This window comes from Neofelis nebulosa, chromosome 1 (genome assembly GCF_028018385.1).
Source record: "Neofelis nebulosa isolate mNeoNeb1 chromosome 1, mNeoNeb1.pri, whole genome shotgun sequence".
Lineage (NCBI taxonomy): Eukaryota > Metazoa > Chordata > Mammalia > Carnivora > Felidae > Neofelis > Neofelis nebulosa.
Genome location: NC_080782.1, coordinates 223,041,392 through 223,064,429, shown reverse-complemented (window position 1 = coordinate 223,064,429; position 23,038 = coordinate 223,041,392). Strand labels below are relative to the sequence as shown.

The window sequence follows — 23,038 nt, the reverse complement described above, 5'->3', positions numbered from 1 at the left end:
GCGGAAGGGATGAGACAGCATGATTTTTTTTTTTTTTCTTCTAGCTTCTCTAGCATCGGGGCTGACCCTGCAGACAGGGTGCTTGGTTTCTGACATGTTGGGAGGGTCCCCGGAGAATGCTAGAAATCAGAATAGGCTGCCAGAGTCAAAAGGCTGGTATCAGTAAGTTCACACAACATTCAATAGCACTGGAACATAGCCACCCATTCCATTTCTCCAGCCTAATAATCCAGGACAATCAAGGGAAAGAGCAGAAATTTTGGTGGCTTTTAGGATTTTTAAAGTTTCATCTGGGCAAACCCAGAAACATCAATGTTATCCAGACCTTTCCACTGTTCGTTTTTGAGACTCCAAGACTAAACTTAAGACTGGCCTAGCACAGCAGATGTTTTGCCTTTGCCTGAGAGAAGACAAAAACTTGAGAAGAAAGAGGGTCTTTGGAAACACTGGCTCTCCTTAAGGATCCCCTGAAGGTTGTCAAGCACCAGACAAGAGGACCTGATCCCCGACATGCTAAACAGAGTTACCTCCTTCGCAATGACATGCAAATTTGCAAACGTTTTATGCCTTATTAAGAAAATTATTCAAGCCCAGGAAATGTGAGGGTTAAATGCCTTGCTTTCATAAACACACTGCAATGAGAAAGAAGATTTCAGATATTATGTGGAAAAATGCAATAAAAAGTGCTGACTTAGTCCATTCCACTCCATTGAATTGTTCAGCAATTATGGTCATCCCCAATGCCCTAGAAAATTAAAGTGCATGATGAAATCCCAATCTAAGGATATCAACTGCTATGTTACTAAATAAACGACACATCCCATTTTAAAAGCATTTAAAACTGTATCAAAAGAGGTTGTGCTGAAGAGGGACTATAATTTTAACATCATCTGCTGTACACTTAAATGTTAACTTGAAGCTAAACGTTGCAAAGTTAAATCAATTTTATTTGATCTCACGGGGGAATTTACGCTCCTTCATTTGGGATGGATGGAACCCTTGGCACAGTCCAGAATTTATTAAGACTCCTGTCCCACAGGAACAGTTAACTCTTTGATCCTAGCACACTCCCTCCTCCTAGAAGAGTTATTTAAAAGTTACACGTTCCCTCCCCCCCTTTTTTTAAACCCAAGCCCAGCAGGCACAGACATACAATTCCCCTTTCTCTCTTTTTCTGTCTCTCCTTCCCTGGAGTCTCTAAAGCAGCTCCTTCAGCTCTAGTTTTCTTTTTCTAAATTTAAAAACGTGGCTTGTGGCTATAAAAGTCTCCCCCACCTTGAGCAGCGCACCCTCCCCCCCACAGTCCCCTGGGGCTGTTATTGGCATGATGTGTAAATTAACTGGAGTCACTTAGAGCCCTCAGTTAGCTTTTAGTCAAACATTAGCAGCAGTGTTTACTCTTGTGTAATCTTCAGTTGTTACTTAATTTAATGCCCGTCAGCATTAAAAAAAAAAAAATGCTCAGCAAATCCTTGGCACAGGCTGTTGGGTTTCGTTCCTCTTCCCCTCCCCCACCTTGACCCAAATCAAGCTCAACTGAATCTGAGTAAAGGCTTTCTAACATTTTTAATTCACTAATGCAGCTTGCTCTCTTTAAGACTTTGCTTTCTGAGGCAATCCAACCACATTCTACTCAGAAGCCTTTGCTTGGCACCCCCCACCCCACCTTACATCAAAGCGGGGGAACTGTAAATTGTATAGTTTTTGTTTCTGGTTCCTCTGGCAGTTATTTGTGAGTGATGTAAGATGGGAAGCATCCTCAAACTCACATTTGGAAGAGGATGGTGTGGCCCCCTGAGAAAAGCCCATTGAAAACTAACTTTGAAGGTCTGCCCAGTGGCGAGCTAAAAGCTGAACATATCACATCATAATTCATGCACAACTTTGTCTCTTTTGAACCTTCTTCCTCAGCTGCCACCACCTCTAAAGTAAATAAATAGAGCCCTGGCCATTCTGTGGCCTTCTGGAGCACTCTTTTCATAATGTGAAATGCATCTATGTCCAGCAGGAGAACTTCTCCAAGGCTATCATCAAGGCAAAAGGAATTAATGACTTCAAATGCAACAGGGAGGCTCAGCTTCGGGAGCAGAGCACATTCTTAAGGGGAAAAGAATGCAGGGGAAATTACGAGACTACCTTTCAAAGACACAAAGTACAGTTCCTCCTCTGTTGCCCCTCTCCGTTTCCTTGGGCTCTGTGCAGGAGAACGCTTTCCTCAGTCCAGGGGCTCTGGTTAGTAGTACCGTACTCTGTATTCTGGGCCAAGAAGAGAAATGTCACCTGGAAAGTCTCATGCTTGTTCAGGAGATGTGATCAAAAGAACGTGTTCACCTAAGAAGGAAAAAAGATCCTGAGTCAGCCAGGTCTCAACTCAATGTTCCATCCTCTGCCTCAAAACCTTGACTTTCAAGTGTCACCGTGTCTCAGCTGTACCTCTGTTTCTTGGTGACTAGAAATGGGGCTCTCTTCCATACACCACAAGGGAAAGTCCTACTGCTGAGAATCCTAACCATGGAAGGGTAGCCCCACTACATCTCACAACCCTCTAAGAAGACCCTGGAGGGGTACGTGGGACAGGGAGAAAAAGAAAAGCAGAGACATGGGTCACTGAGGTTTCATCCAACGGCTGCAAATGAACAAATGCCAGAGGATGCACTTTTGCTCTCTCAGATAGGAAGGGAATTCCTGGACTGAATCCACGGAGAATTCGTTGTTGGATTTCTAGGAAAGCATCGCTGAGGGGCTGAATTATGTTCTATTAACTCAAGCTGCAGCTGTCCTGGGGGTCAACAGATCTGTCTGAGCTCATGTTACAAGTGCACACTGGTGGCCCACGGCCGGGGGCGGGTGGCACGGTGGGTGATCTTCAAAGCAGCCCAGGAGACACATGTGTCCTTGTCACCGACCACCGCCTCTCTCTTCTCCCTCATGCCCACCTCTGGGACATTGCCGACTAGGCTCCCAAATGCAGCTCTTAGGCTACACAAATGATGCAACTTCTACAATTTTCTTGAATTACCTGGACCGGGCTCATAGCACAGGGCTACACTGACAAGGGCTTTTAAGGCATAAGCACTTACTCCCAGATGACAGCTCCTCTCCTCTCAGCAAGGAGACTTGCCCAGGTCCCTCGGGGGTCCAAACCGGGAGCTCTCCTATAGAGAGAGCTCTCCTGTTGTTTTTCCCGCTGCTAAGTGACCCTACCGCTGGCACACAAGGTTCATTCTTCCATTTGCTTTCCACCACTTTTCTCAGCTCCCTCTTCAATATTTCTTTCTTGCCAATCCTTAACCCAACTTATTCATTTGATGACGAATTGCTCAGTTCTCATGGACTGGTATGTGCCTTTAAAGCTCCTCAGAGGAGATCACTTGACAAATATCAAAAGGAAGCTTTTCATTTATTTTTTTTTTAATGTGTATTATTTTTGACAGAGAGAGACAGAGCACTAGCAGGGGAGGGGCAGAGAGAGAGGGAAACGGTGAATCTGAAGCAGGCTCCAGGCTCCGAGCTGTCAGCAAAGAGCCAGACGCGGGGCTCAAAGTCACGAACCATGAGATCGTGACCTGAGCTGAAGTTGGATGCTTCACCGACTGAGCCACCCAGACGCCCTGAATGGAAGCTTTTTAGACAAATGTTCCATTAATTGAGGCGTCAGCCATAATGATCAACAATAAATCCATTTCTTTTCTAGCTAATCCTGTGTGTGTGTGTGTGTGTGTGTGTGTGAGAGAGAGAGAGAGAGAGAGAGAGAGAGAGAGAGAGAGAGAGAAATAGAGAAGCGCTGTGTTGTGTGACACCCCCTTCCTCTCTGCAGCATGGGCATGTGCATGTGTTTGTTTTGTTCACTGTGCAACGCCCAGCTTTCTAGGTTCCCCCAGGTCTGCTGCTCTAGTCAATGAGAAATCCAACAAATTGGCTGGGTTAAGTTGTTTCCACCAGTTCATAAAGGGAAAGCTTTGGGCGCATTCCCAAAAGGCCGGGCATGTGACTTAAGGCAGCAAAAGGACGCTGGCTTGCAACGCCCCCACCCCCCATGCTCAGGGTTTACTCTGTTTATTCTGTCGACCCTGTTTATCCTTTCAAGTCTGGTTTCTCAGCAGGGCAACTCATCACAGTACACCCAGATTGTGGGGACACATAGACAACATCCCAAAAGAACCATAGAGCACAATCCTGCCGATTCATTCACTAAGCCATTTGTTAGCAAGCTGATTTGGGGTTTCTCTTTTCCAAATGTTCCAACACTTAAGGAATTAAAACTGCTGGCTGTTCTCATCTTTAAACAAAATATCCTAGATAATTGGGAATTTCAAATAAGTTTCACTATTAAAGTCTCTGTCAGAAACATGTCTGACGGTTAATGAAATATTTGGAAATCCACACCACGCAAAAGGCCATGTAAAATGTTAAGGATAGAGTTAGTCCACACTCGGTAAACATTCGCCGATGCAGGGCTGGTTTCCTCAGGTTTAAAATGTATAACCAAGTGATGCATAAGTCCTGAAATATCATGGCACTGAATGAGAACTGGCAAGAGGCAATCAAAAAACAAACGACATGATATAGCAGTGAGGCCATGGAATCAGACAGAACTGGACTCAGATTCGTTTCCGAGCTTGTTATGCGGCCTGGAACAAATGGCATGTTCTCACTGAGACTCAGTGTTCTCATCTCTAAAATGGGGATCATGAGGGTCATCCCTCAACTCAGTGGGTTGGTGTGGGGATTAAAATTCGGAAATGCTTGTGAAACACTTGACTAACCACAGTTTCTAGCTCATGGTAAGCAGTTAATAAATGAAAACTGCTAAGAACTCCTGTCTTACAGAGAATGTCTTTAAAAATTGGGACTTTAATTTTAAAACTTAGGAAACAATGCAGATCTCTTTGGAAATCTCAGACTCCCAACCCAGGTAACGGAACATCTTGGAAATCCAAACCACTTGAAACAGACTTGTTCAGATGCCAGAGACAAGGCTCCTACCCAGCTGACACTCAATAAACATTTATTGATACTGACCATGGTTTGTTCAGGTTTAAACTAAAACGTCTGGAAGAATTACAGAATCACTTGTGGTTATTCCTGAAATATTATGATATCAGAGTAAGAATTAAAAACACCACCACCAAAAAACAAAACAAAACAAAAAAAACCCTAGGTACTAATTTTGCTTAAAGACTGAAACGACCCTAAAACACACGTATCACAAGGAAAGTGGAGGTTCATAAAATTCTACAACCAGGATTAAGAAAGAGTTCCCAGAAACAGACATTAGCCTCATGTGCTTCAGCGGAGAAATTTCTTCGTTTGTCATCCCTTTGACTCCACAGAGTAAAGTCACAATGCAAGGGAGTTATCTTCGTAGTCCTTGGGTGAGACCATCAACCTTTTCCATCTAGCCAAAGGGCCACCAAATTAGAGTGGAACACCAGCTGACTGAATAATTTAGAGTCACATTCAAACAGACCATCTCCCAGAGGGTAGCTCCCACACATAGACAGAGAAAACTGAGGAAGGCAGTAGTTTAAAGTTTTTCTTTTTATCAAAGAAGAGTTTGCAATGTGACAATGATTAAGCTGTATGGGAGACTTTTAACACAGTTTACTATAGCCTTGAAAGTACTCACTAAAAAGACCTAATTTGCTTTTCTAATCCTCCTTTTAGTCTCGAAATTACCACTTATCTTCGTATTCTCTCTTGCGTGGCGCAAAAGAAGAAACAAAACCTACAGAATTCAATAAAGCTCTGATTAATTCAGGCTGGTCTCTCTTCTAGGTATCAGATATTACAAAGGAAGTCAACTAAGATATTACCTCCGTCCTTGAGAGTAAGTCCCTGATCTTTAGAGACACATTCTTAAAATGAGCCACTTAATCCTCACTAAATGCCAAATAAACTGATCTCTGGAATACTTAAAATCCCACGCTCCGTGGCTGTACCGTGCAACAATAACAACAACAACACACACACAGGTAGAAAGCAAGAGGGGTCGGTTGTGTCTCTGGCTTGCTTTCCACAGTCACTAGCACTTTGCCAGTGCAGAGTAAAGCCACAATAGTAAACCCTTTGCAAGAAAGGGGCACATCTCCAAAGGAGGGAGGTTTGGCTGCAGGTGGCTATGGGAATGCAGAGTTTATGGAAACTTAGCTTGTTATTTATTTTATAATCTTTCCTGCAACCTGTGAGCTTAGCCAGCCTTCCCACTCTGACTTTTGGGAAACCCACCTTGAGGCCTTCCCAGACTCGTGGCTCAGGTTGCAGACTTCAGTTGTGATGGACAGAAGCCTAGCCGTTCTACATGTGTCAACATGGAAATGTACCTTGCCCTCATAGTAGATTAAAATGCTCGGACACACTTACAGGGTAAATGCATTGTTGCATTGTTGACCAGTTTTCTTAAAAAAAAAAAAAAAAAAGAAGACGGAAGAGAAGCAAAGAAAAGAAAATCATGCTATACGTATATTTAGCAGGAAGCTGTTTTCTACCTTATCCTAATATACAGCTCGTGCTTACGTTTCTGACACAATCAGGCTTCTCTATGGCTTGGCAACAAAAACTTCACTGAAATGAAGAAATGTGGTAATTTACACTGGCTGTTCTGGCAGGAGAGAAATTCAAAGTGTAATCTTTTGAAGTCATAAATACGGCTCGCATGTAAACATAACATGAGCATGTGGCAAGGATTTATTTAATTCATCAACGTGAAAGCAAGCAGAATGGTGGGGTTGATGCAAAAAGCATTTGAGGAACTGAATATATAAGAAAACTGAAGAAGAGATATCCAAATGAGATTACTAGATTACATAGAACACTGGGTAATGTCACACACAGCAATAAAAGTACAACCTGTAGGGTCATCTCTTCAATTAGATCAAAAGCACCTGCATTGCATCACTACCCAACAAAGTTCTACCAATAAACACGTCACTTCACAGAGTCTGAGCCTTTATCAATAGCAAAGAGTTTGTTGGATAAGGCACCTTCCCTCCATGAATCAGTTGATCCTTGGGTGGGCCTGTTAGAAAATGTTCCAGTAAGACAGGGAAAGAACATACAGTTACCCTTTTGCCTTATTTCAAGTTGATACTTTCTTAATATCAGTAAAGAGCTTTGGGGGAAAAGATGTCTCATGTAGTAAGACAACTAAGGCCTTGGGACAGAGTTTTGTAGAAATTTAAATAGAACAGCATTGCCACTCAAACTGTTGAATCCTAAGAAATACAGAGTTGGAGGTGAAAGCAAGCCAAGTGTCCACTGAGAAGCGAATGGAATAAAATGTGGCATACACACACAATGAAATATTATTCAGCCTTTAAAAGGAAAGAAATTCTGGGGCGCCTGGGTACCTCAGTTGGTTGAGCGTCCAACTTCAGCTCAGGTCATGATCTCACAGTTCGTGAGTTCAGGCTCCATGTCGGGCTCTGTGCTGACAACTCGGAGCCTGGAGCCTGCTTCGGATTCTGTGTCTCCCTCCCTTTCTCTTCCCCTCCTCCACTCATGCTGTCTTTCTCTGTCTCAAAAATAGGTAAACACTAAAAATTTAAAAAAATGGAAAAAGGAAGGAAATTCTGACATATGCTATAGAATGGATGAACCTTGAGGATATGCTCCATGAAATAAGTCAGTCACGAAAGATAAATATTTTGTGACTCCACTTGTATGAGTTATCTAGAATAGTCAAATTCCTAGAAATAGGAAGTAGAATGGTGGTTACCAGGGGCTGGAAGAAGCGGGGGGATGGGGAGTTGTTGGTTAATGGGTATAGAGTTTTAGTTTTGCAAGATGGAAAAGTTCTGGCGATTGGTTATGCAACAATGAGAATGTGCTTGACATTACTGAACTATATACACTTAGAAATGGTCAGAGGGTAAATTTTATGTTATGCGGAGTTTTTTTTTTTTCCACAATACAAAATAATTTTTAAACATTCCAGAGTTGGGCTCACCAAAAAAGATGTGTGTTATACGGCAAGGGATTGACTCCCACCAGAGCAAAGCCAAAAGGTGGAGTCTAGGGGACCATCAGAAGTGCTAGATTGTGACTTAACCTACCATATGACACCAACCAGCAACCTAGCTATGCTGGACATGAGCCCACATGGTGGAAACAATCAAGTAACGGGGCAGAGGTGGCTGCCTGAGCGGCCCATCCTGTCATGTCCGGAAAATCCAGCAGGAGCTGAGGCTGAGGTGTGCTGGCCAAAGCCCAATGTAGAGAAACCCCCCACAGCTACAAAGAACTATCTGCCCTTTTTTAAAGGATTTGTCCTTCATTTAAAATCACACGTCTTTCCCCCCCGCCACATTTTATAAAAATGTATTCAAATGGATCATAAGCTTTAATGCAAGATGAAACAGTAGGACATTTTTAGAAGACAATATGCAAGAAAATCTATGCAATTTTTAGGTCGGCAATGAGTTTTTTGTTTTTGTTTGTTATATAAAATTTGTCTCTTGCTAAGGTGTACAACTTGATGTTCTGATATACGTGACACATTATGAAATGATCACCCTAATCTAGCTGGTAAATATTCCATCACCCTACATCGTGACCTTTTTCTTTTTCTTTTTTTTTTTTATGGTGAGGACACTTACATTTTGCCCTCTTAGCAAGTTTCAAGTGGTAATACAGTATTATTAACCAGAGCCACCACGCTGCATGTGGTGAGAAGTTATTGAGTCTGCACAACTGAAATTTTTGAATAAAAACTAAGAGGGCTCCCTACCACCACCCCTTTTAACTTCCCTTACCCCCTACTTAAGAGTTAAATGAGAAAAGGTTCAACAATGTTCACTGAACACTGGAGCTAGCTTTCTGACGGCTGAATTTGCTGCTTTTCTCAACTGTCCACACGCTTCTGTGTCAGGCCCTTGGAAAACTAGGCCTCCTGCAAAAAGTATGAAGACTCTTTTTCTTGTGACTTCCTCATGGCTGGTCTACACCCTCCAGCAGAACATGAGAGCCCTCGTGTAGCTTTGCCCCATACATACAACACATTTTTGCTCCCTCAAACTTGATTTAACTTCTCAATAGAGCAATTCTGTCTTTACTTTTTTCTTTCTTCCATTTTTCCTGACAGATACTTCTAATTTTTATGGTAGATTGACATGAGGCCACGGAATGACGATGAAGACAGAATATGAAACCCAACTGCATTTTAAAATCCAAGTCTTAGGGTACCTGGGTGGCTCAGTCAGTTAAGCAACTGACTCTTCATTCTGGCTCAGTTCATGAACTCACGTTCCTGAGTTTGAGCCCTACATCGGGGCTTGGGATTCTCTGTCTCCCACTCTCTCTGCCCCTCCCCTGCTCATTCTCTCTCTTCCTCTCAAAATAAATAAACTTTTAAAAAATCTCTAAAAATAAATAAAATAAAATAAAGTCTAAGTCCTTCATCAAGTCGGAGGACAACGGTGCCTGCCTCTGGCAGGCAGTGTCCTTCAATGCCTTACCTAATGCCCACAGCCAGAGCACTGTACCATCTGGTCATTCAGTTTTCAGCATTATAAAAATTGAGAAAATTCATTCATTTGCAAAAAAACATTTGCCTAGCCCTAACACTCAACCCAATACTAAAACCAAAAACCAACAATGCCTAGAAACATTTTTTTTTTCTTCCATCATACCTTCCACTGTTAAAATGAGCATTTCCTTGGGGGGGGGGGGAAAGAGCACCCCCTTGAAACAAACTGCTGTTAAAATCAAATGCTCCTTAGAGTCAAAAGAGATCATTCTCTCTGACTTAGGAGTCCTTCTTGGTATGATTTGTTTCACCATAAACTAATTCATTGAGGATTATGGAGGCTGTAAATTGAGGTATCACTTCTAAAACCCAGACAAATCAAACACACACAAAAATGACAACGGTAGAGAGAAGGAGGCATGCAGCTTAGTAAGGCTGGCTGGTTACTATCTTGTATTTTATTTGTTTTTGTTTCTGTGTTCACAAAGACTGGCTTTTTAATAGCAGGTGTAACCCAACTCAACCCACACAAAAATTCCTGTCTTTCCAGTTCCAACTGTCCCATGGCATGGAATGACTCTAGATGGTCAGCCAAGAAAATGATTATGGCAAGCTCAGAGAATTCTATAAAATGTTTAATAGTTACCTAACAAATTAACTCTTGGAGGAAGCAGTCAGAATTAAATGCAAAAAGTTAATTTTGAGTGAGAGGGAAAAGAAAAAAAAAAAAAAACATGGCAGAAAGAAAGCAAGCCAAAGGAACGGGAAGGGAGAGGAGAAGGGAGCCGGAGAGAGAAGGGCAGTTATCTGTTCAAGCAGTTACAATCTAAAATTGTGGGTGCTGTAAAATATTTAGTCGTCCTGAGTGCTTTCTCCTCTCCTGCCACATTGTGCCAGCTCACGGCATCTTGTAAACTCTTCTAGTTTTTATGGTCCTTTAAGTACAGATGCTCATCAGCTCAAAGGTAAACTGCAACTATTTCACAGGAAATAAACTCGGGGTATTTTTATGTGATCATTGCTCTGAGACAGCAAGGGAAGAAAAAGAAAGATCAGGACACTGACCATTTTTAAGTTTTGATCCCGGCCAAACCTCAGACCAAATCTGAGTCTGAGACTGGTCACCTTAGACCCCTTTTGATTTCCTCTCCACCAGAACATAATAACCTGACACTTCGACAAGTCACGAGTCCAGAAGTCACTATTGGTGCAGCTTGGTGGGCTGCCTGAGATTCTCAACACTGCCCTGGGTCCCATCCAGGGAGCACAGGGGTCACTGAAAGGATTGTATTCAAACGTTATTTTGGACCTTTGGGTGTTGCGGCTATGAAGAAAAGTCTCAAAACCACACATGTACTGGGGTCCGAAAATCCCTTATGGGATACCTGAAAATAACTTTTGGAATAATGCAAATGTTGAAAGTAGCCCGAAGTGAAACTTCCATGTTTAATCAGCGGCCCAGCTGCCTGTGAAGCTGGCGCTGGGGCTGGGGGAGGAAGTAGTGGTTTCTCTTTGAAGCCTGGCTGCTCCCAGGCCAGGAGTGGCCAAGTCTGGCGATGGCGGTGGAGGGTGCGGGGTGGGAGGCTGCCTCCCCAGTCCACCCAGACTTCTCTGGAGTGATGGAGACAAGCGAGTTGTCCTCTTGCTTCTTTCCTGAAGGCAGAAAAGAAGCAGGAAAACACGAAACACAAAAGGATGCGTTGGAAAATGTAGGGCTCTGGACTGAAACATTTTGTGGCAATTAAGTCGTAAAGAAACCAAGCTGCCTGCAGCAGAAGGAACTATGTTAACACCCAGCAAACAGAGGTGGTTGAAAGTCAGTCTTTTATTTTCTGCTTTGATAAAAAGAAATTGAGATCCAAGAAATAAAAGGGAGAAGATGACCAAGCGGGACAAGCTGTCCAGTGGGTTATTTCATTTTATGTCTTTGGTAATGAAATACCAGTGAACCCAGAAAGTACACCATAATGTCCCTTCCTTCTCTTCTAAGCTAGTCTACAGCCAGGCAGCTTGTGTCAAACTCTGCAGTCTATAGTGCGATTATAAAAGAGAACCTCCTCCCCCAAGCTGTTTCTCAGCTGAGGATTGGCTTCCTATGTCACTAAGAATGCAGAAGAGAAACTTCCATAAATACCCGCCTCTCTGCTTCCAGACCATCACTTCCCTCCGGTTACTCTGTATGAATAATCCACTCCCCCCATGGTGTGGATTCCTCCTAACCCCACTTCACCACCAACTACTACCCATTTATCTGTTTCCCCTTTACAATAAAACTACTTGAAAACATTGTCTATACCAGTGCTGTCCAGTAGAAATATAATGAGCCACATCTGTAACCTTGATTTTTCTAGTAGCTACCTTAAATTCTTTTACTAAAAAGGAACAAGTGAAATTAATTTTAATAATGTATTTTATTTAGGGGCACCTGGGTGGCTCAGTCGGTTAAGCATCTGACTTCGGCTCAGGTCATGATCTCGCGGTTCATGAGTTCGAGCCCTACGTCAGGCTCTGTGCTGACAGCTCAGAGCCTGGAGTCTGCTTCGGATTCTGTATCTCCCTCTCTCTCTCTGACCCTCCCCTGCTTGCATGCTGTCTCTCTCTCTCTCTCAAAAATAAATAAACACTAAAAAAATAATGTATTTTATTTCACCCAACATATCCAAAAATAGTATCTTTTCAACATGTGATTGTTATCAAATTATTGAGATATTTTATATTCTCTTTGTAACTCTACTCTGATGCCTATGTTACCCTTATAGCACATTTCAACCCAGAGTATTCACATTTCAAGTGCTCAATAGCCCCCTGTATGCGGTGGCTCATACTGAACAGTGCAATTCTACTCTGTCCCAGTTTCTCCTCCCATCTTCCCTTGAACCCACTCCATTTAGGCTTTTGCCTTCACCACTCTTCTGAAATTGCTCTTGTCAAAGGCCCTAGTAATCCCCATTTTGCTCTACCTACAGATCAGCTCTTAGCTCCTATCTTGCCTGACCTGCCAGCGACATTCAACCCAGTCAATCACTCTTTCCTGCCTGATGAACTTCCTTCACTTGGCTTCTAAGACACCAACTGTCCTGGCTTTCCTCTTGTCTCTCTGATTGCTGCCCTCAGTCTCCTTTGTTAGTTTATCCTCATCTCTCTGCCCTCTAAATAACATCCCGGTGGCAGGTCCCAAGGCTTAGTCCTTCATCTTGTTCACTCTTCTAGGTACCCTGACCTCTTGGTGATCTCACATATCTGTTTGTTAACAAGTCTCTAGCCTGTATCTCTTCTGAGCTGCAGCCCCAAAATCTCCATTTGGACCTGTACATTTCTATTTGATATGTCTCACGGCATATCAAATTTAACACATCCAAAACCTGATCTCTTGATCGCTATCTCCCGAAACTTCTTTTTCCGCTGTTCATCCCATCTTAGTATATGGCAACTCCTTGCTCCAGGGGCTCCTGGCAAAAGTTTTGGGGCCTCTTTGCTTCTCTTTTGCTCATGGCCTACATCCAGCCCTTCAACAAATCCTGTCAACTACACCTTTGAAACATACCCTGAATCTATGTCCTTCCACCTTTTTTGTTTTGCCTCTCATACCACATAATGCGGTAGTCAATAATAAGTAAGTGACTGCTTCTTAAACCTATGAGAAACAGAAAGAGTCTGGTGTTCTCAGTGGCTTATTCCCAACCAGTGTTACAGACCCTACAGCAATACGACACAGCTGAGGGTAGGAGCAAGACAGGCTCAGAGACATCCCTGGGTAAGAAAGAGAGACAAAATAGAATGGCCGAATTGTGATCACTTACAGCATAACCAGGTGGAGTGCCATGGCTGTCACTGCACTTTGTCCACTCCTTATCCACCCAAAGCCACCAGCCTAGGCGTGCTCATCATTACCCCCCAAGCCTTCTAGGAATCACCATCACTCTCTCCTGCTTGGGTTGCTCTGATTGTAAAGGCCCCTATGCGAGTCCCGTGTGCCATCTTTCTTTCTCCCTCAATATGGTACAAGAGAAGGAAGACCTTGGTAGGCTCCTATTTTATCAATCAGCTTTTTACTCTAAGAATTTTTCTATGTCATTGAATCTAAAATACTTAAGTCAGGGGGTAGAAATCACAAAGTAGGAAATTTGCAGATTTTACATATTAAAATGAAAATGTTCTGTATACATAAAAAAAAACGAATCAATACTAAAAATTGCCCAACAAACCATGAAAAAATGTCACAGACACTAAGTTAAATGATTAATTTTTACACGACGCAGTAGGACAGGAAACAAATAAATGTGTAAAAACTACAAATAGTCCTTGAAAGCCAATACAGGTGGTTAGCAAACATGTTGAAAAATGTATTTGGGTGTCCCTAAGAAAACAATTTGAAAAATGAAAAATGAAACCTGTACTCAAAAGGCTTAATATCAAACATTATTTTTCCAATAATGATAGAATAATTAAACTGTGATATATACATTTGGCATTACATTCATTCAAAAAGATGTTTTGCAAGAATCTATAACGATATGAAAAAATACTAACTTACATTAAGAGTGAGATATTAAATTATATATCTGATGGGATCACAAACTGTAAAATAAGTGATAACTATGCATTGAAAAGATTAGAAAAAAGGTGCCAAAATATAAGCATCTTTGTATAGTGACCCTTTGGACATTACTGATATTTCTTCTACAATGAACATATGTTATCTTTATAGTGAAAAGAACTGCCTTATTTTTGTAAATAAAATGGCAAAAATAAACTCATTCCATTGATCAAATTCTCACCTAAGCCCCCTTATTCATTAATAGGTTTGCATGGATTTAGTAAACACAAATCCTTTGTATTTATTTAATAACATCATTTTACTGTCTTAGTAGAATCTAAATTATTTGCAAACATGTTTCTAAAAAATGTGACATAGAATTCTGGTGAACAATAAGCAATCATAGTTTCTTGCTGACTTAAAAAAATAAGAAAGAATTTAAAAGAATATGCCCCCCATTCCTCTCTGTTCCCCAAGAGGCAAAACAAAACAAAGTTTTGGATCCCTGAGGTCTTTCTTCGTTTCAAGGGGATAGTTGAAACACAGAATTTCCTTCTTGAAATTCCAGAAGAAATTTCAACAATCAAATTTTTGAGAAGATATGGGTCAGAGGCTTAACAAATAGAAAGGTTGATGTGCCCCTTGATCCAACAAAGCCAATATAAAACAAAATAAAACTAATACTATTTTTTAAATCATTAAATGCCCAGTCCATATTAAAAATGTCCAAGTTATCTTATAAAAATCTTTTTACTTTTTGTTTCTTCCAATCAGATGTAAATAATATCTACTTACTGGATCCAGTTATGTTCTCTTAAATCTAAAATCAAAATATTCAAAGCAATATAAATTCCCAATTACAGAAGAATGTCTAAATATATCATGTCATAGTTATGAAAAGAAATAATACACAATCAGTAAAAAATAATTGTTTCAAAGACTATTTACTGGTATGGGGAAATGTTCCTGAGATCAAATTCAGTGATGGAAAAAAGTCACCCTCTTTTTTCTATAAGTTCTTAGATGTGGGATTTCCGTGTCAGAGTAATGTATTTAATCCCAGCAACAGTGTACGAAAGAGCTCATTCCCCCTCATTCTCACCAGCTCTGGAGATTATAGGTTTCTGAACAAATTGATGAGCAGAAAATTTTATCAGCCCACTGAAACTGGGATGTTAAGTTGGGGTAAAGGTAAAAATTCTACATATATTTATTGGTCATTTTCATTTCTTCTTTGATGAAATACTTATTTCTAGACTTTATTACTCTGCCTCTTTTTTCTATATAAAAATATTTCTATGAATATAGAAGCTTTCTGTGTGTGTTAAGAATGTTAATTTCTTGTGTGTTACAAATATTTTCTTCACTCTGTTGTTTGCATTATAATGATAAAAATTTTAAAGTTAATGTAATATCTTTTGGAAAATAGAAGTTTTACATCTTTATGTAATCATATGCAGCTTTCTTTTGCCCCATGTCTTTCCTATTCTGAGCTTACTCTTAAAAAGTGTTTTTAAGTGTCTTCTATCTTTCTCTGTACGACTTATTTCATTCAGCATAACACTCTCCAGTTCTATCCACGTTGCTACAAAAGGCCATATTTCATTCTTTCTCATTGCCACATAGTATTCCATTGTGTATGTAAACCATAATTTCTTTATCCATTCATCAGTTGGTGGACATTTAGGCTCTTTCCATAATTTGGCTATTGTTGAAAGTGCTGCTATAAACATTGGGGTACAAGTGCCCCTATGCATCAGCACTCCTGTATCCCTTGGGTAAATTCCTAGCAGTGTTATTGCTGGGTCATAGGGTAGATCTATTTTTAATGTTTTGAGGAACCTCCACACTGTTTTCCAGAGCGGCTGCACCAGTTTGCATTCCCACCAACAGTGCAAGAGGGTTCCTGTTTCTCCACATCCTCTCCAGCATCTATAGTCTCCTGATTTGTTCATTTTGGTTACTCTGACTGGTGTGAGGTGGTATCTCAGTGTGGTTTTGATTTGAATTTCCCTGATGAGGAGTGACATTGATACCATATCTTTTCACTCTTATGTGGATCCTGAGAAACTTAACAGAAGACCATTGTGGGGGCGGGGAAGGAAAAAAAAAAAAAGTTAGAGAGGGAGAGAGCCAAACCATAAGAGACTCTTAAAAACTGAGAATAAACTGAGGGTTGATGGGGGGTGGAAGGGAGGGGAAAGCGGATGATGGGCATTGAGGAGGACACCTGTTGGGAGAAGCACTGGGTGTTGTATGGAAACCAATTGGACAATAAATTTCATATTAAAAAAATAAAAATAAAAATAACTTTCATCTAATATTATACCTAGGCCTTTAGTTTACCTACAATGTGGTTTTATATGTGTTAGGAGAGGAAATCTAATAATATTTTCTTCTAAAATATCAATATATTAATATATATTTCTCAATAATACATTATTATCCCACTGATTTGAAATACCATCAATATCAAATCTTAGACTTAAATATATATTTAGTCTGTTCTTAGGCTCTTCTCTGTTCCACTGATTTACTGGTCTTTTCCTCTGCAAGTTCTGTATGATTCTTATTATAGCAGCTATAGAGTACGCTGAAATGTTTGGACAAATGTCTTTTCACTATTCTTTCCCAAAAATCTATTGCCAAGTCTTATACACTTTCTCTTTCATAAATCTATAGAGTTCCTTCAAAATCTTCCTTTATGTTCAGTTAAAAAGTATTACATTTACATATACATTTGAGAAGGACTGACAAAATCACATGAAAAGGAGGTTCTCTGCAGCAAAGTTAATAATAGCAACAAATTTAAGTAAACCATACTTATCATAATCAATAGAGGAATGGTTAAATAAGTTATGGTTTATCTACATATAGTAACTATTCTACAAGGAAGACCCTCCAATGAACCACACCCCCTAGGATTCATGTTGCTGTCCAGGCCCTCCCCACATTGAATCAAGGCTGGCATGTGTGTCCAACAAAATGTGGCAAAAGTTGGTCTTAAGAAGTTTTAAGATTTCACCTTGGTCCTTGGGAACACATACTCTGGGGAAAGCGAGCTGCCATGTAAGAAGTTCAGTCACCATTGAGACCTTCCTGCTGTAAGGTATCCTAAGCCCTACATGAAGAGGCCAAATGGAAGCAATAAAATGCCCAGCCAGTATCAGCTGTTCCAATTATCATAGTTGAGGCATCAAAACCATGTTAATGAAGAAATCATCTTAGATATTCAATTCAGTCAAGCCTTGGATTCCAATCCCAGCTACTTTCTGACTATAATCTCATGAGTAACTTCAAATGACAACCTCATAGCCAAATTTAGTCAACCCATAAAACTGTGAGGCATAAAATAATTGTTTCAAGTCACTAAGTTTTGGAGTGAATGCATTTTCAGCCACAGATAGCCACAACAGAGATTGATACCTGGGACTGGAGTGTTACCATAACAAAATCTAAAACAGGTGACTTTGGCTTTGAATCGGGCAGTGGGCAGAGGCCAGAAGGTCTTGAGAAACTGTAAATGAAGGCTAAAAAGACATTGAGGATAATGTTATTGGAGACTGAAAGAAAGGACTGGTGTTATGTAGGGGTGACAAGTTTGCAATTTGTCATGCATGGTAACGTGAAAAACAAAAAATATTCCTAATGAATTGGTGACTTTGGCTAGAGAATTCCAGACATAGCATTAAAATTGTTAAATAGTTTCTTTTAGTAACATATAAGGTACAGATTTAAAAAAAATTAGTTAGGAACAGAACTGCTCAGTTTTTTAATAGAATTTAAAGAAACCTCAAGATACCTAAGATCATCTTTCCTTCCAGAAAAAGGGTTTCAAAGAAAGAAATGGCCTCAGGATAAAAATAAAAGATGTAGCCGTTAGACATTTTGTGACATGCAACACATATACATGTTTTATGTTTGCATATATCAAACATAGATAAAACATGTATGTGTGTTACATTTGTATACATTCACGATAGTTTTAAAATTTAAATTTTATTTAATTTTTAAGACATTTATGAATGTTGCTTTCATCGAATTAAATGAACCCCAATAAGATTCATAGGCAATACACAAAATTGTTAAGAGAATAGTACTCAGAGAAAACAGCTTTGATCAAAAGGAACAAAAACAGTTCAAAATGAAAAGAGATCCCAAAGCCCCGACATTCTACAGACTGAGATGGTCACTCAGTTGCAAATAAGGACTATTTTCAACAGATAAGGAAAAATGACTCGGGAAGCAGAGAAAAGAGTCATGGAGACTTAAATATATATTTAGTCTGTTCTTAGACTCTTCTCTGTTCTACTGATTTACCAGTCTTTTCCTCTGCAAATTCCATATGATTCTTATTATAGTAGCTATAGAGTATGCTGAAATATCTGGACAAACGTCCAGGTAATAAGATTTGCCCCTAATATAGCAACTGGCATTATGTGCCTGACTGAGATGGAGAATTGCTATGGAACACTAACTATGTGCCTCCAGTTCTCACCTTTTTCATGCTATCCTATGTCTGTTTTATTATTGTAACGTAAGTATGGGGTACGCATAGCTTGTCTCACACAATGGAATACTCTGACAAATTGAAAAGAATGTGATAGGTCTGGAATAAAGCTTGTAATATGACATGAAATGGGAAAGACTTTAATATACTTGTTATTTAAATATTTAATATAGCGTGATTTCATTTTGATTAAAATAAATATGTATTCATACATGTATCTTCTATGTGTATCAACAGAGAAATAGGTCCATAGACAGGTATAGGGCAGGTATATGTATAAATATATCTCTATAAGCATAAGAAAAATTACTCAAGAGTACATACTACAAACTGCTAATAATGGTTATTACTAAGGATTGAAATGGATGGAAGTGAGACTTTGTTTCTTTATATAAATTCAAAACATGTGCTGGGATTGTAGGTAATTTTTGCTTTTGGATAGTTTAGAGATAATTTTAACTACAATAAAAGTTTAAAACTATATATGTATATATATGTATATATACATATATATGCATATACACACATACAAATGTATGTGTTTAAATTTTAAAACCTACTATATTCACATATAAACATGCATATACATAATACTTACATACATTATACTTATATATACTTATATGTGTATATATACATACACACTTATGTATACTTATAAGTGTATATATACATACATACATATATGTATGTTATACTGAAAAGAGTACTGTTATGTGGAAGGCAGTATATTCCTTGTTACTTTAGTTACAATACCAACCATACTTTAAAAGAAAAAAATCATTTAAAAAATGACGTTTTTATGATCAAAAGAAAACTATGTATTCAATTAAAAAGACTGGAAGATACACAGGCAATATGCTATAAAGCTATAAACTCCCAAAATCCCAGAGTTCTGAAAAATCAAGCTCTGGCAATAATAAGGCTCAGTAAAAATAAAATCCAGGCAGCCCCCTTAAAACCTATAGAACTTTGTAATGAAAATAATCAAAACAATAGCACAGGTGAGTCTTCTCAGGCATCACAAACAGATGTGATGCTATTTTCAGCTTTCAATACTGGGACTCATGATTCCAACTTCAATGGTTAAGTCCTTCAGGGTATTTGCTCAAAATAGATACCAGTCTCATCAAAACTTAAAAATAAACTGCAGAAATTCATTAAAGAATGTATTCGCATTGTGAATAATTTTTATTCTACTTCAGTTTTTTTTTCTTGAAGTATATTGATAAGGCTTTTTTATTATTTTAAGAAAGCTCACCCCGAATATCTTCAAAATGTTAAAATTCTGGGGGAAAAAATCGCATATGAAGCTACACGATTTCCACCTTACATGGACACATTTCCCTATTTATCAATCGCACATCAGTTAATTGGCATTAAAGTAACTCATGTTATTGTAGAACACACTGTGCAACAAAATGTTAACATTAGTTATTCCTGGAATGTGAAACTATAATTATAATTTCTTTTGATAAGTTACACTTATCTTTTAATTTTTAATAATATGTATTATTTTCATAATTAGGACAAAAAGGTTGTGTTGTTTTTTAAAAAAAAAAAATTGGAACTGTCTCCTTCCTTTGTAGCTTCTCACACTTGTGGAATAAAGACCTTAGTTCTGTGGCCAGTTTCTCTCAAACAGTACCTTCAAATGGTTGGCCACTTTGGCCTCAGCGAACTTCTTGGTTTTTTTACAGAATTTAGAATTTGTTTGAATTTAGGAAATAGTGGGAAAATATTGATCTATATTAGCTATGAGATACAAAGTGAAGAACTAAGGGGCAGTCCCAGGTTTTCTGAGATTATTTTTACTACAGAAAACCACTGCTGATGGTCCAAGGCAATTTCATTTTTTGTGAGGGTGCCTAGCTACTCTAGAAGCATCTAAGTGCTTTGGCCAATTTACTCTTCTGAAGTTGGCTTCATTGATCAAAGTCTGGAAAATCAGGCCCTCTAGAAATGAAAACCTTCAATAAGCAAATGTACTCTGCTCCTTTTCCAGCTTTAACCTGGCCTTTTATGACTCCATAAGCAAAGCATAGAACTCTTTCACTGTCACAAGTTGGAAGCAGACAAGGAAGGAATGGTCTTGGGTAGAAGGGGAAATGGTTTTTAGTAAATGTAAGACAGTTGTCAAATTGCACGAATTTTATAAGCTATCCAAGAAGTGGTTGTTTTTAACCTGCATCTTAGAATATTAATTTAACTCTTCTGAAGATGACTGCTCGATCTCAGCTCTAGTTTTCTGAAATAACAGATCCAACTTCTACCATAACTATGGACAAGTTTATTTTCTTGACCTGAGGTCACAGGATATCCCTTTTTTGAAGTTTATGTTGATACTTCAAGAAAAATCACCCCACGCTGAATGTGGTGCAAGGATTTTAGCCTATAAAATGCCAGGCTGTGCACTGGAAGACCTGGAATGATGTCCACCACAGGAGTCCAGGTAGATGAGATTATAACTGCTGAAACAGATGAATGACGCCACGGGCATAGTCCCACCATCATCAAAACCACAAAGTATAAGCCCACCTTGCATCAATCTCAGAACACCATCCAAATGATCCTTCCCTGTCTATTCCAACCTTAATATTTCATTTCCCAGAGCCTTTAACCAGGCCCACTAGAACTGTTTTTCATCGAACTTCCACTTGCCCTTGACCTACTTTCTACCCACAAGTCTTTCTCTTGAAAGACTTATACTGCATGTGTCTGTAGGATCGGCATCTTCTTTGTTCCCCATTGTTGCTTCTAGTCTATTAGCTTCTTATAAAAAAAATGTTAATTGTATGAATTAATAATTAACTTTGGGGACTCAGTTATTTGTTTATGCCATTTTCTCTTCCATCTTGATGCTATCTTCTACTGATCTCTCTAATGTTGCCTTTATTCATTAAAGACTTTGTGACCTTGATCATGGTTTTTTCTGCCAGGAAACACAAAGTCTCTGGATAAGAGAACATAATATTTATTACTCACAGAGCATCTTAGCACCAGCTCCCTGAGCCCCAGTCCCCATAAGGTGACTTAATAAGAACCAAAAAGAAGTATCCTGTGCATACAGCAAAATTGTACACAGGAGAAGTTCCCTAAAATGATAACCTTACAGTGGGTGGCTGATACATCTGTCCCTCCTCCCTTCTGGAAGGAAAAAGAGAAGGAGACTTAATCTGGAATGTGAATAAATCCTCTCTGAGAATTTGGGAGAAGGTCCTTGGGTTTTTACTATTCAGAAATGTAAGTATGTGATTCCATGAAAAATAAGTCTCTAAGTCTCTCTGGAGTAATATACTACCTCTAGCTTCTAAGGTATATTTGTCATATATTTGTCATTCAATCATCATTCAACCAACCTTGCTAGTGTTGTTTTCTTGGAAAGCCCAGATCGAACAGAAACATAAAAATATGCATGGAGAATTATCTCCCAGAGTTACCCTAGAACCAGTCATCACCCAAAACTTCTGTATAACCAAAATCATTAAATCATGTTCCTACTAACTCCTTTCCATCCAGCTTGTTTCTTTGGCTCCTTAGATTACAAATGTTCTTTAACCTCTTTAGGATCTCCATTCTACTGACCTTTCTGTTTTCTCTCAATCTATCAGCCTCCTTTTCCAAATCCCTCCTTTCCAACCTGATTTTCATGTTACATAATTTTTTTAAAATTTTTTAATTTATTTTTGAGACAGAGACAGAGCACGAGCAGGGGAGGGGCAGAGAGAGAGGGAGACACAGAATCTGAAGCAGGCTCCAGGCTCTGAGCTGTCAGCACAGAGCCCGACCTGGGGCTCAAACCCATGAACCATGAGATCATGACCTGAGCCAAAGTCAGACGACCAACCAACTGAGCCACCCAGATGCCCCCATGTTACATCATTTCAATAACATATTTGCCAGTGCCCTATAATCCCTCCTTTTTATTTACATTTATATCAGCAGCTGTTAACAAAATGCCAATGTTACCTAAACCCAACTTTTTTCTTCCTCCATGCCTGAGGCCAAATAGACAAGTATTGATGGAGAAAGTGATATATGGAGTTTATTGGCATGTGAAGTTATAAGCACCAAAACCAGTGTGTTCTCAACACATCTTAGCAAGATTCCTATATGCATCTAAATCAGTTTTCTCCCCACTTTCTAGTAAATATTTCAAAATTTCTCCACCCTCTTTGGATCTCTAATTTGCCCTTTTATCCCCCACCTTCCCTCTCACACTTAACAACTGGCCCCACTTCCTACTTCACAAATAAAATAAAAGCCATAAGACAGAAGCTCCCGTGGTGAACTCCTTACATGTATTCATCCCCCCTTTCTCCTCTTCTGTTAGAAAGTAGAATCAGTCCTTCTCCTTTTCTAAGGCAAATTTCTCCAATTATTACATTGGCCTTTCCAGGTACCTTTCACTGTCTCTTCTCTCTGTTTATATTCAGCATTTCCTCCAACTTGTATCTTTCTAATTGACATTTATACCTATTCAAGTTTCTCCCATCTACAAAGGAAAAAAGAAACCATCCTCATA

At 39.4% G+C, this 23,038-nt stretch overlaps 1 long non-coding RNA gene across 1 annotated transcript in view; it reads right to left on the bottom strand.

The window, feature by feature from the left end:
- Positions 1-2,142: 2,142 nt before the first annotated feature.
- LOC131486118 (uncharacterized) overlaps positions 2,143-23,038 on the bottom strand; it is a 204,889-nt gene continuing 183,993 nt past the window's right edge. Inside the window, exon 3 of the long non-coding RNA XR_009249192.1 lies at positions 2,143-2,331. This is a non-coding gene — a long non-coding RNA (uncharacterized LOC131486118). The remainder of the gene's footprint in view (positions 2,332-23,038) is intronic.